Source organism: Dipodomys spectabilis, unplaced genomic scaffold (genome assembly GCF_019054845.1).
Source record: "Dipodomys spectabilis isolate Male_0828 unplaced genomic scaffold, ASM1905484v1 ptg000083l, whole genome shotgun sequence".
Taxonomy (NCBI): domain Eukaryota; kingdom Metazoa; phylum Chordata; class Mammalia; order Rodentia; family Heteromyidae; genus Dipodomys; species Dipodomys spectabilis.
Window position 1 is genome coordinate 2,437,817 of NW_024870760.1, and position 12,954 is coordinate 2,450,770.

At 39.6% G+C, this 12,954-nt stretch overlaps 1 non-coding gene across 1 annotated transcript; it reads left to right on the forward strand.

The window, feature by feature from the left end:
- Window positions 1–5,558: 5,558 nt before the first annotated feature.
- Window positions 5,559–5,664, forward strand: LOC122110998. Its single transcript, XR_006147958.1, has one exon. It is a non-coding gene; the product is annotated as a U6 spliceosomal RNA (small nuclear RNA).
- The last annotated feature ends 7,290 nt before the right edge of the window (window positions 5,665–12,954 follow it).

Here is a 12,954-nt window from a genome sequence, read left to right on the forward strand (position 1 = left end):
AGGAAACCATGGGACCTATGTTTCTTTGGCCTGGCTTACTTCACTTAATATAATTTTTTCCAAGCCTTTCCATTTCCTAACAAATGAGGCAATGTTATTCTCTCTGATGGAGGCATACAATTCCATTGTGTATGTATACCATATTTTCTTGATCCATTCATCTACTGAGGGGCATCTGGGTTGGTTCCATATCTTAGCTATGGTAAATAATGCTGCAATAAACAAAGTTATGCTGGTAGCTTTAGTGTGGTCTTGTTTGTAAACATTTGGGTAAATGCCCAAGAGTGGGATTGCTGGGTCATAGGGGAGCTCTATGTGAAGTCTTTTGAGGAACCTCCATACAACTTTCCAAAGTGGTTGAACAAGTTTACACTCCCAACAACAGTGAAGTAAGGTTCCCTTCTGTCCACATCCCCTCCAGCATCTGTTGTTTTTAGAGTTCTTGACTTTTGCCATTTTAACTGGAATGAGGTGGTACCTCAATGTTGCTTTGATTTGCATTTCTTTTATGGCTAGGGAGGTTGAGCATTTCTTCATGTGTCTATTGGCCATCCTTCTTTCTTCTTCAGAGAAGTTTCTCTTTAAGTCTTTAGCCCACTTATTTATTGGGCAGTTGTTTCTTTGAAGATTTGTTGTTGGGGGATTTAATTTTTTGAGTTCCAAGTATATTTTAGATATGAGACCCTTGTCCGTTGTATGGTTAGTGAAGATCTTCTCCCAATCCGTGGGCTTTCTATTGATCTTGCTAGCTATGTCCTTTGCCATGCAGAAGCTCTGCAACTTCATGCAGTCCCATTTGTCCAACCTTTCTTTGATTTGTTGTGTTTCTGGGTCTCTATTAAGAGGAGACCTAAGATTTCTCCTATTCCATCCTGTAATGTTTTCAGAGTGTCTGGTTTGACTCCAAGGTCTTTGATCCATTTGGAGTTGATTCTGGTGCAGTGTGATATATAAGGATCTAGTTTTCGTTTTCTACAAGTAGTTAACCAATTTTGCCAGCACCATTTACTGAAGAGGCTGTCTTTCTTCCATTCTATTTTTTTAGCTCCCTTATCTAAGATTAGATGGCTATAGGTCTGTAGGTTCATTTCTGGGTTTTCAATTCTATTCCATTGGTCCTGAGGTCTGTTCTTATGCCAGTACCAAGCTGTTCTGATTTCTAAGGCTTTATAGTAGAATTTGAAATTTGGTATTGCTATTCCTTCAGCACTGCTCTTTCCGTTGAGGAGCATTTTGCTATTCGGGGTCTTTTATTGTTCCATATGAATTTTTGGATTGCCTCTTCTATTTCCTTGATGAATGAGGTTAGAATTTTGATAGGTATCGCATTGAATTTGTAGATAGCCTTGGGACGTATTGCCATTTTCATGATGTTAATCTTTTTTTTTTAATTTAATTTTATTATATTTGTGAACATACTGTACAGAGGGGTTACAATTACATGGGCAGGATAATGCGTACATTTCTTACCAAGCATTGCAGCCTCCTCCTTTGGTTTACCCTTCACATCCCTTCCCAGCCTCCCTTCTCCCCCCCAATCCCAATCTTTCTCCTTCTCCCCTCTTCCTCCCCCCGCCCCCCGCACCGAAGTTGTAAAGCTCTTTTTGGACATGACAACTTGTACTTCTCATTGTTGCAACAGGTCCACCTGTATCCTTAAGCAACTGGTTTTTCCCCATCTCCTCCACATGTTATACTGACATCAAATATAGTGAAAGCGGGGGTTACACTGTGGGGGAGGGACATACAAAGCAATAAAGAAATAATCTTATAAATGCGTTAGAAACACATGCATGAAAGAAACAAAAACTTTAAAATACATATTTAAGGGTTCGTTTTCCTAACATCACATTATCTGACCTTTTCCGCTTGACTCAGACATATACTAGATATTGCAAATAAGGGAAACCATGGGACCTATGTTTCTTTGGGCCTGGCTTACTTCACTTAATGTAATTTTTTCCAAGCCTTTCCATTTCCTAACAAATGGGGAAATGTCATTCTTTCTGATGGAGGCATAGAATTCCATTGTGTATATATACCACATTTTCTTGATCCATTCATCTACTGAGGGGCATCTGGGTTGCTTCCATATCTTAGCTATGGTAAATAATGCTGCAATAAACATAGTTGTGCTGGTAGCTTTAGTGTGGTCTTTTTTGTAAACATTAGGGTAAATGCCCAAAAGTGGGATTGCTGGGTCATAGGGGAGTTCTATGTGAAGTCTTTTGAGGAACCTCCATACTGCTTTCCAAAGTGGTTGAACAAGTTTACATTCCCACCAACAATGAAGTAAGGTTCCTTTCTGTCCACTTCCCCTCCAGCACATGATGTTAATCTTTCCAATCCAGGAGCATGGGAGGTTTTGCCACTTTCTAAGTTCTGTTTTGATTTCCTTTTTCAAGTTTTTAAAGTTTTCATCATAGAGGTCCTTCACTTCTTTGGTTAAGTTAATTCCTAGGTATTTTATTTTTTGTGGGGCTATTACGAATGGAGTTGCTTTCCTAATTTCAGCCACACTTTTCTCATTGTTGGCATACAGAAAAGCCATTGATTTTGGGGGGTTGATGTTATACCCTGCTACTTTGCCAAAGTTTTGAATCAGCTTGAGTAATTTGGGAGTGGAGTCTATGGGATTATTTAAATACAAGATCATGTCATCTGCAAAGTGGGAGAGTTTTATTTCTTCTTTCCCTATTTGGATCTCCTTTATGTTTGCATCTTGTCTTATTGCTGTAGCTAGGCATTCTAATACTAGATTGAAGAGAAGTGGAGAGAGTGGACATCCTTGTCTTGTTCCTGAGTTTAGAGGAAATGGCTTTAGTTTTTCACCATTAAGTATAATGCTGGCTGTAGGTTTGTCATATACAGCCTTTATTGTATTGAGGAATGTTCCATGGATTCCTAATTTTTCCAAGACCACCATCATAAAGGGGTGTTGGATCGTGTCAAATGCTTTTTCTGCACCTATTGAGATAACCATGTGTTTCTTATCCTTGCTCCTGTTGATGTGATGAATAATATTAATTGATTTGTGTATATTGAACCAGCTTTGCATCCCTGAAATGAATCCTGTTTGATCGTGGTGTAGGATTTTTTGAATGAATTATTGAAGTCAATTGGCCAAAATTTTGTTGAGAAGTTTTGCATCAATGTTCATCAAAGAAATGGGTCTATAATTCTCTTTCTTTGTTGAGTCCCTGCCTGGTTTTGGGATGAAGGTCATGATGGCTTCATAGAATGTGTTCGGTAGTGAACTTTCTCTTTCAATTTCATTGAAAAGTTGGAGGAGTATTGGTGTGAGGTCTACTTTGAAGGCCTTGTAGAATTCTGCTGTAAAACCATCTGGTCCTGGACTTTTCTTAGATGGGAGGTCTCTTATTGCTGTTTCTATTTCAATGCTTGATATGGGCCTGTTAAGATGTCAACCAGGTTTATTTTTTTCCAAAAATCATCTCTGTGTTTCACTGATTCCTTGTATCAATATTTTAGACCTTATTTCATTGACTTTCTCCATGAAGTTATTTCTTTCTATCTACCATTGTGGGGTTTGGCTTGCTATTATTTTCCTAAGAGCTTGATGTACAGTTAGGTTATTAATTTGAGATCTCTGATTTTATTTAGGGTAGGCACTCAGAACTATAAATTTTCCTCCTATGGTATTTCTTGCCACTGTCCTATATTCTCTGTGTTTTCCTAATCTTTCTTGCCCTTTCTCCTTTCTTTCCTCCCTTTCATCCTTTCTCTTTCCTTCTTCCCCTTCCTGGCAATCATTGATATTTTTGTCCAAATGTCTTATGCTTTGAAACTGTAGTACATGAGCATTTTGATTCCACTTCATTTAGTGTTATGTCTTTAAGATTTTATCATATCTTTTCATGGCTTGAAATAGATCTTCTGTCTATTTTTATTGTTTTTTCCTCTCTCCTTTTTTTGTTTTTTCTTTCTTGTTTTGCTTTTCTAGGCCTATGTTTAAATTCATGCACTCTTCAGGGATTTGGGGGTATTCTATATGGCTGTTTTCTACATAGACTCCAGAATAATGCTTTGTAGAAACTCAAGTACATGCTTGCTAGCTGAATGACAAACTGAATACAGATCTGTACTCATGGTCATTGGGTCTAAACACTGGTCTAAACACAGTATGAGAGACTACCCAGGATAAAGATATTGAAGCTTTCCTTCATTTCATTTGGATGGAAGGCACAATCCAAACATAAGGGTGGTGCCATCCAACATAAGGAATGGGCTGTCTCATCAGCAGAATCCAGGTGAAAGAAGTACAACACAAATTCCCAGTGGCTAAATTCTTGTCTTTTGCTGCTTTTGTGGCTTGAACTCAGGAACTGGGCATTGTCTCTTACCTTTATTTTCTCAAGGCTAGTATGATGCCATATGAGCCATACTTCTCCTGTGGTTCTTTGGTGGTTTCCTGCAGATGAGACTCTCACAGACTTTTTCTCCTCATGCTGCGTTTTAACCTGAATTTTCAGATTTCAGCCTCCAGTGTGAGCTACTGTTGCAAGACTTTTTCCTATCATCCTGGTAGAAGACTGAGTAAAGGCATGTTACTACCTTTTTTTCAGTTCCAGGGATTGAACTCAAGGCCTTATTACATATGTTAGACAAGCTCTTTGCCCTGTAACCCATATTCTCAATTATTTTTTCATAAGCTGACTTTTGTACATTTGAGTTGTTAAGTACATTATATATTGGATGATATCAGGGTAACTTGATCCAAGTCCTGCTTCCATTAATTATGGTCATGTATGGGTTGGTTCCATTATTCCTGTAGACATCCCAGTCTATAGGTCCAAGAGTTCCTAGTAGAAAATGCCTCAGTAAATACAGATATCATACATATACCCTCTCATATTTTAAATCATATTTTATCACATATAATAGCTACGATAATGTAAATTCTACGTGCATAGTGATTATACTATATTGATTTGAGAACATTAGCAAGGAAAAAAGACTGTACATGTTCAGAACAAGTGCAATATTTTCTAATATTTACTACTTGCAGTTGAGTGAGTTAATAAATAAATTTTTACATGGCTATCAAGAGCAGAGTATATTTGTCTTTAAATAAATGAGGTTGCGGTATGTGGAATAAAGTTTCCTGGTCTCTAAAAGCAATGGGAGCCCAGGAGCTTGTTGTGAGGGCTAGATGTAATGTTTCTATTAGTTGAAGGGTTTTTGAAAATAAAAGCTCCATCATCAACTAACTTGAGCTGCTGAAGGAATTTATTGGCTTGTTCTACCAAGCTTAGCAAAAATATGACCAAGTTGATCAGGCCCAAGGTACCTGCAACCAGGGGTAAATCTCTTAGATTTATAGCCAAGATCTCTTCCTTACAGATTGGAAGTAAATCTCTTCTGTACGTGTCACAGCCACCCAATTGCTCTGAATGTAGCATTGTACCTCTTCCCTGTACTGGAATATGATGGATAGCTGTTTTGATAAGTGCAGTGAAAATTTTGCAACATTTTACAACTCTTTTGACTTCTCTGTTATTACAGTATATTATGGTCTTCTAAAGATTGGACTTGAAGTGCTTGCTTTGGCAGCACATAAACTGAAATTAGAATGACACAAAGAAATTTACCATGACCCCTGCACAAGATGATATGCAAGTTCACAAATCATTTCATATTTTTACATTATCAAGCATTGTGTGCACATAGCCCCCAAAGCCACCAGAATCCCTATGTGGAATACCCCACCTATAGCACCCAGTGTCTTCTCCTAGCCAGCCCCCTAAAGCTCATCTGTGCTGTACCACATGGGACGCCATCACCCACAGAACTGGGGACCGATGCCCAATAGACCCCAGGATCCCACATGAACATTCTTGCATGGAACAACACTGATAGTCCGCAGGGTCCTGGTCCATGCCTATCTGGAACAGAAAGGCCTACTATCCAAAATATACACATAACCCCTCCCAAAGCTAATGATTCAATCACTAAATGAGAAAAGGAGCTAGGGAGAAACTTCTCAGAAGAGCAAGAATGGCAAATAAACATGAGGAAATACTTCACATCTCTAACCATAAAGGAAATGCAAATCAAGGCAACTCTAAGATTTCATCTCACTCCAATCTATTGGCCAACATTGTGAATTCAAACAACAACATATATTGGTGGAGATATGAGGGGAAAAAGGAATTCTATTGCACTATTGGTGGGAATATAAACTAGTGCAACTACTCTGCACATCAGTCCGAAGGTTCCTCAAAATCTAAACATAAATCTTCCCTACCACCCAGCTGCATCACTCCAGGGCATCTAGCCAGAGCATCACAAGCCAGGATATCATAAAGACACTTGTACATCCATACTCATCACTGCCCTATTCACAATAGCCAAATTGTAGAAACAGCCCAGATGCCTTATAATAGATAAGTGGATCAAAAAATATGGTACCTATGCACAATTACTCGCCATTAGACTTAATAGTATTATGTTATTTGCAGGGAAATGGATAGACCTAGAATATAACATGTGAAGTAAAGTACATCAAGTTCAAAGAGAGAAAGGGTGTAAGTTTTCTTGCATATGCAGAAGCTAGATCTAAATACACGATAAATTAAACAGGACTCTAGGCATTCACACACAGAACAAAGGATGATAGATACTCTTAGGGGAGGAACACAGTCACAATGCCTGTGCTTATCATCATATGAAATAATATTTATCAAAATGAACTTCAGAAAATGGCAGAGGGGTTTTGTTTTGATTTGTTCTAATTTTTGTCTTGTTTGTTCATTTATCTAGCTTTCAGAGGGTAAAGGGGGGACTAGGTAAATGAAGGGACAAAGAGTGAACAGAAATGCAGGGACAAAGGCTGAAGAAATGCAGCAGTACTACTCACTAAACAATATGTTGAAAATGAACTATACAACTTGTAAGTGGGGACAGGAAGGAAAACCTAAGAGAGAAAGGTAAGGGTTTACATTGTCCAAAAAAGAAATATTCTGGGTTGGGAAGGTGGCTCAGTGGTAGAGCGCTTGCCTTGCATGCATGAGGCCCTGGGTTCAATTCCTCAGCACCACATAAGCAGAAAAAAAGCCGGAAGTGGCGCTGTGACTCAAGTGGTAGAGTGCTAGCCTTGAAGTGAAGAGCTGAGGGACAGCGCCCAGGCCCAGAGTTCAGGCCCACGACAGGACCCCCTCCCCAAAAAAAAGAAAGAAAAGAAAGAAATATACTCTTTCATGTAATTGTAACCCCTCTGTACATCACCTTTATAACAACAATAAAAATATTACAGAAAACATTTAATTTTAAGATGTGGATATGGTACTCATTTCTGTGTGCCAATTTATTACTGAGGAGAGTTTCCTTTTAATTCTACCTGTTTTGAAAAGGCAGCAGGATACATGGGAAAGCCTGGCTGTGACATGACCAGTTTTGGGTGACCAGAACTAGAGTTCTTCTTGGGTTGGGTGGCTAAGTTACTGCTTGTTGTTGTGAGGTGGTGGTGGTGTGGTTATGGTGGTAGTTATTGGTCATGGGGCTTAAACTCAGGGCCTGGGCACTGACCCTGAGCTCCTTCACTTAAGGCTAATGTTCTACCACTTTGAGCCACAGCACTACTTCCAATTTTCTGGTGATTAATTAGAGATAAAACTTTCTTGTCCAGGCTGGCTTTGAATCATGATCCTCAGATCTCAGCCTCCTGAGTAGCTAGGATTACAGGCATGTGCCCCTGGTGCCTGGTGTTGGGCTACTTCTTGCTTGGTGCTTCCATGCTTCCAAAGTAAATAGATTTGTATACCATCTAAAAATCCCTGAGTGATAAATAAGTGAAACATACCTCTCTGTAGTTTTTCCATTTGCTGAATGACTTTCACTGATTTCAAACTGTGCAGTTTTCTGTGGTGGAGGCCTTGAGGTTGACCTCAACAGACAAAGCAATGGATGTAAGTGACATTGACTTCTGCAATCCCTCAGCATGTCTTAGTGACCTCAAGTTCATGTCCTGTCGGGTGTCTTGGTGACCTTTTTCTTTAGAGCCATCTATGTATATAACACTGACTTTTTCTTCATAGCTCCTTCAAATTACTCCAAGCTTTCTTTAGGGCCACACAGAGTCAAGAGTTTCCAGGATATTTCACAGTTAGCAGAATTCCTAGGTTATGTGAAAACAAAGGTTAGTTGTTCTACACTTAGGATCTTTCTGGTTGACCCATCTGTGTAAATTTTTTAAAACACTTTTTATATAGTCACATAAAATGCATATATAGATAAAACATTACTAAATATATTCATCTTCAATTTATAGTGCAGTGAACATTTACATATGTGTGTACATAGCTGGATAACAGATAAAAGAGAGAAAGATTGATGACAGAGAGAGAGAGAGAGTTAGATCCAAATCATGATTTAGAATACTCATTTCAAAATATGAGCCCCAAAATTTTCCTGAGGCCCTTCCTAGGTTATGTTCAGTAGACACCCAGAATTAACCATTGCTCTTATTTATATAACCACAAAGTAGTGTTTCCTCTTGAGTTTCAAAAAAGTGCACTTTTTCTCTATTACATGTCTGGTGTAACACCTGTGCAACACCAGCTAATGTAACCCCTTAAGATCAGGCTATGGGATCCACAGCAAACATCCATCTATAGATAGAAAACCCCTGGTCCAAGAGGATTAACTGTATAAATGGGCTTTTACTTATTCAGTTAGCAAATACTTTTAAATAATCGCTGGTCATGGAGAGACTATAATAGACAAAAAGATAAAGTCATGCCTCCTGAGACTTGTGCAAGTAAGCAAGGGCAAAGATAGCAATTACAACTAGATACATACTACACGGTTGGAGAGAGACAGGAGCTGCCCACCAAAACAGACCATGATGGAGAACAAGTTCTAGTGTATGACCAATTCCAAAATGAGCCAGAAGCTCTACCTACCCTGTGCTATGATGGCTTCTGAACAGAAACTCTACTGTTGACAATAGTGACCATCACAAAGGAAGGAGAGGTCAGGTGAGGCCAGGTAAGTTCTATCATCAGCAAGGTGTAGATTAGCTGGAGTGAAGGGAAGGGAAAGAATGAGAGAAGGTTGAGATCCAGTTGGTTTCAGGGAGCCTGTCAGGCCATCACTTTCAGTAGATGCAGGTAATTAGCACAGAAGTGACACACTGACTTGATCAGGTGGCAGTGAGGCAAAAGGATAGTATCAGGTCCTGGGAGGCAGCTCTGCAGATGTCCTGGAGAAAAAGAAGACGGCTAAGGTATGAACAATTTTTCTGCGTATTTTGAAGCTAGAGAAAATCCATTCTGCATTTTTTTTTGTTGGTCATGGTGCTTGAATTCTGGGCCTGGGCTCTGTCTTGAGCTCTTCAGCTCAAGACTAGCACTCTACCACTTGAGCCACAGCGCTACTTCCAGCCTTTTCTGCTTACGTGGTGCTGGGGAATCAAACCCAGAGCCTCATGCATGCAAGGCAAGCACTCTAACACTGAGCCACCTTCCCAGCCCCATTCTGCATATTTTGAAGCTAGGGAAAACAGTATCTATCTATTGCCTGATAGACAGGTATGCCATCTGAAAGGGAGATTCCAATGAGAGGCCACACTGAGAGGTGTGGTTCTCAGTAGGAGCCAGGGAGCCAGGCATTTGAGGAGCTACTGGATCCTTCATCTGATTGTCAGGCCCTTGCCAGGTACTAGGAGTCTGTATCAATATCCTGTATGATCATATTATCTAGGTGAAATACAAGTAAAACCAATGGCCTATAGAATGCCTTGGAGAAATCCCTTCACAGAAAGGAGAAATCCCTTCACACAACTGTTGACCATGATTTCCATTGGTGAAGAAGGCGCTAACCATCCATTCAGCATCTGAGTCAAAATCTGAATGGCTACAAAGAGCTACTTTCCTGTTCTCATTGCAAGAGATATTGAAAAGCTGACACAACTAATCACTAACAAGACACTCCTATGTCTTGTGTCCCCACTTAATCTCCTGCAAAATAAAAACAAGAGCATTCTAGAAAGAACATGTGTGTTACAATAACTACATGCTATCATTTAAATATCTCAGCAGAAAGTGTACAAAACTTTAATCATCCTTAATGTTCAAGCAACCTTTTCCCTGTTGTTTAAGTCCTATATAAAATTTTCCATCTTTATGGTGTCATTTGGCACTGCCTCTTGTCCAATTCATCTCAACTTAAAATACCAACTGGGTGGTCTCTAAGGTGAAGATCCCAAATCCTTGGTATCCCCAGCAAAGAATTAAATGGACACAGAGAGAGGAGGAGGTAAAGCAAGACTTTTGAAGGAAAAGTGCACTGATCAGGGGGAAAGGTAGATGTGAGCTAGGTGACTCGAGCAAAACTTTAGTTAAAATTTTCACTTTTCTAGGGCTCAGGGAATGTGGGAGGAGTTCATGGTAATAATGGTTGATCATAGGGAAATAAGGCATTGTGATTAGGCATATTTTTTGGAAGGAATCTACACCCCTTGTAAAAGCTTACCATCCCATAGCATTAAGTGTAAGTATGAGATGCAATGATATGTATGAAGGCCTAACAAGGAGTTTGCTCTGCAAGGTGCCTTGGTTTTACTAGAATTGGCCCAGAGTTTCTGTGCCCCTAAGGAGAAGTCCTAACCACAAACTGACCATTGATTACCCCCAAAGAAGAGCAGCCCTGGAAGGTACTAGAAAAGAGATAGGACTTGTGGACTTGTAAGTGTGACTAAGAGAAGGGATTGGTTTCAGCATTTTTTTCCTATACTAACTATTAGAACATTATTTATTGTTCTTGCATGTAGTAGTGAATACTACATGCAAGAACCTAAAATAATGTTCTGATAGTTTAAATAAATAATACTATACAATACTTTATATCCAAGAGTATTCTATAATGCTGCAGATAGGCCTCAGGTCTGCTTGGCTTCAGACCTCATCAATAAAGCCAGTAACATAATAAAATGAGGTGTAAGTGTTTAAGCTTCCCTGTGCAGATGAAAGTGATGTTTACCCTTAACTATGCTATTAGGTATGCAGTAGTTATTATGTCTTAACAAATGTGCTTTTATGTAAAAATGCTGAAAAGTCCTCTTAGACTTCATTCAGTAAGTTAATTTTATTGGTCAAGACTTGCCTTCGCCGGGCACTGGTGCCTCATACCTGTAATCCTAGCTACTCAGAGGACTGGGATTTGAGGATTATAATTGGGACCAAAAAGTTCACTATATTCTTATCTCCAATTAATCACTAAAAAGCTGGAAGTGGAGCTGAACATCAAGTGGTAGAGCACAAGCCTTCAGCAAAGGAGCTCAGAAACAGTGCCCAAGCCCTGAGTTCAAAACCCAGGACTAGCACAAAAAGACTCTTGCCTCAGTATTGATGATTACTGACTTATCAAGGTGCTACTGGATGAAGGATGGAGTACCTAGGGAATTTTTTTTATTGTAAAGATGATGTACACGCTGGGAATGTGGATCAGAGGTGGAGTGCTTGCCAGGCATGAATGAAACCTTGGGTTCAATTCCTCAGTACCATAAACACAACAAAAAACCAGAAGTGGCACTGTGCCAGAAGTGGTAGAGTTCTAGCTTTGAGCAAAAGAAGCTCAGGAACAGTGTCCAGGCCTTGAGTTCAAGCCCCAGAACTGGCAAAAAAAAAAAAAAAAAAAAGGTGATGTACAAAAGGTTTACAATTGGGGCTGGGAAGTTGGCTCAGTGGTAGAGCGCTTGCCTTGCATGCCTGAGGCCCTGGGTTCGATTCCTCAGCACCACATAAGCAAAAATAAAAAAGCCGGAAGTGGTGCTGTGGCTCAAGTGGTAGAGCACTAGCCTTGAGCTGAAGAGCTGAGGGATAGCACCCAGGCCCAGAGTTCAGGCCCCACAACTGGACCCAAAAAAAAAGAAGGGTTACAATTATGTAAGTCAAAGAAAAAATACATTTACTCCTCCTCCTCCTCCTCCTCCTCCTCCTCCTCCTTTCTTCTTCTTCTTCTTCTTCTTCTTCTTCTTCTTCTTCTTCTTCTTCTTCTTCTTCTTCTTCTTCTTCTTTTCTTCTTCTTCTTTTCTTCTAGGTTTTTCATTGTAAAAATAACATACAGAGAGCTTACAAATACATGAGCAAGGTAATAAGTACATTTCTTATCAAGCATTCTTGACTACTCCTTTGTTGTTCCCCAGACCATCCCTGCCTTCCCATCTCCACAACTACACTCCCCCCTACTCCCCCACCTCCACCCCCACCTCCCGCCAAAGTTATAAAGTTCATTTTTCAACATAGCATCTTGTACATCTCATTGTTGCAATGGGTCCACCTGTATCCCTATTTAAACAATTTTTTTTCCCTTCCTCTCCCCAAATTATACCAACATCAAATACAGTGAAAACAGGAGTTATACTTTGGGGGAAGGACATACAAAACAACAAAAAAATCATCTTATAAATGTGTTAAAAACAATAGCAAGAAAGAAAAACTACTTGAGTCCTTATCTTGGAGTTCATTTCACCTAACATCAACGTATCTGACCTTTTCTGCTTGTCTCAGGCATATACTAGTTACTGCAAATAAGGGAAACCATGGGACCTATGTTTCTTTGGGCATAGCTTATTTCACTTAATATAATTTTTTCCAAGTCTTTCCATTTCATAACAAATGGGGCAATGTCATTCTTTCTGATGGATGCATAGAATTCCATTGTCTATATATACTACATTTTCATGATCTATTCATCTATTGAGGGGCATCTGGGTTGGTTCCATAGCTTAGCTATGGTAAATAATGCTGCAATAAACATAGTTGTGCTGGTAGCTTTAGTGTGGTCTTGTTTGTGATCATTTGGGTAAATGCCCAAAATAGGATTGCTGGGTCATAGGGGAGCTCTATGTGGAGTCTTTTGGGGAACCTTCATACTACTTTCCAAAGTGGTTGAGCAAGTTTACACTCCCACCAAAAATGCAGTAAGGTTCCC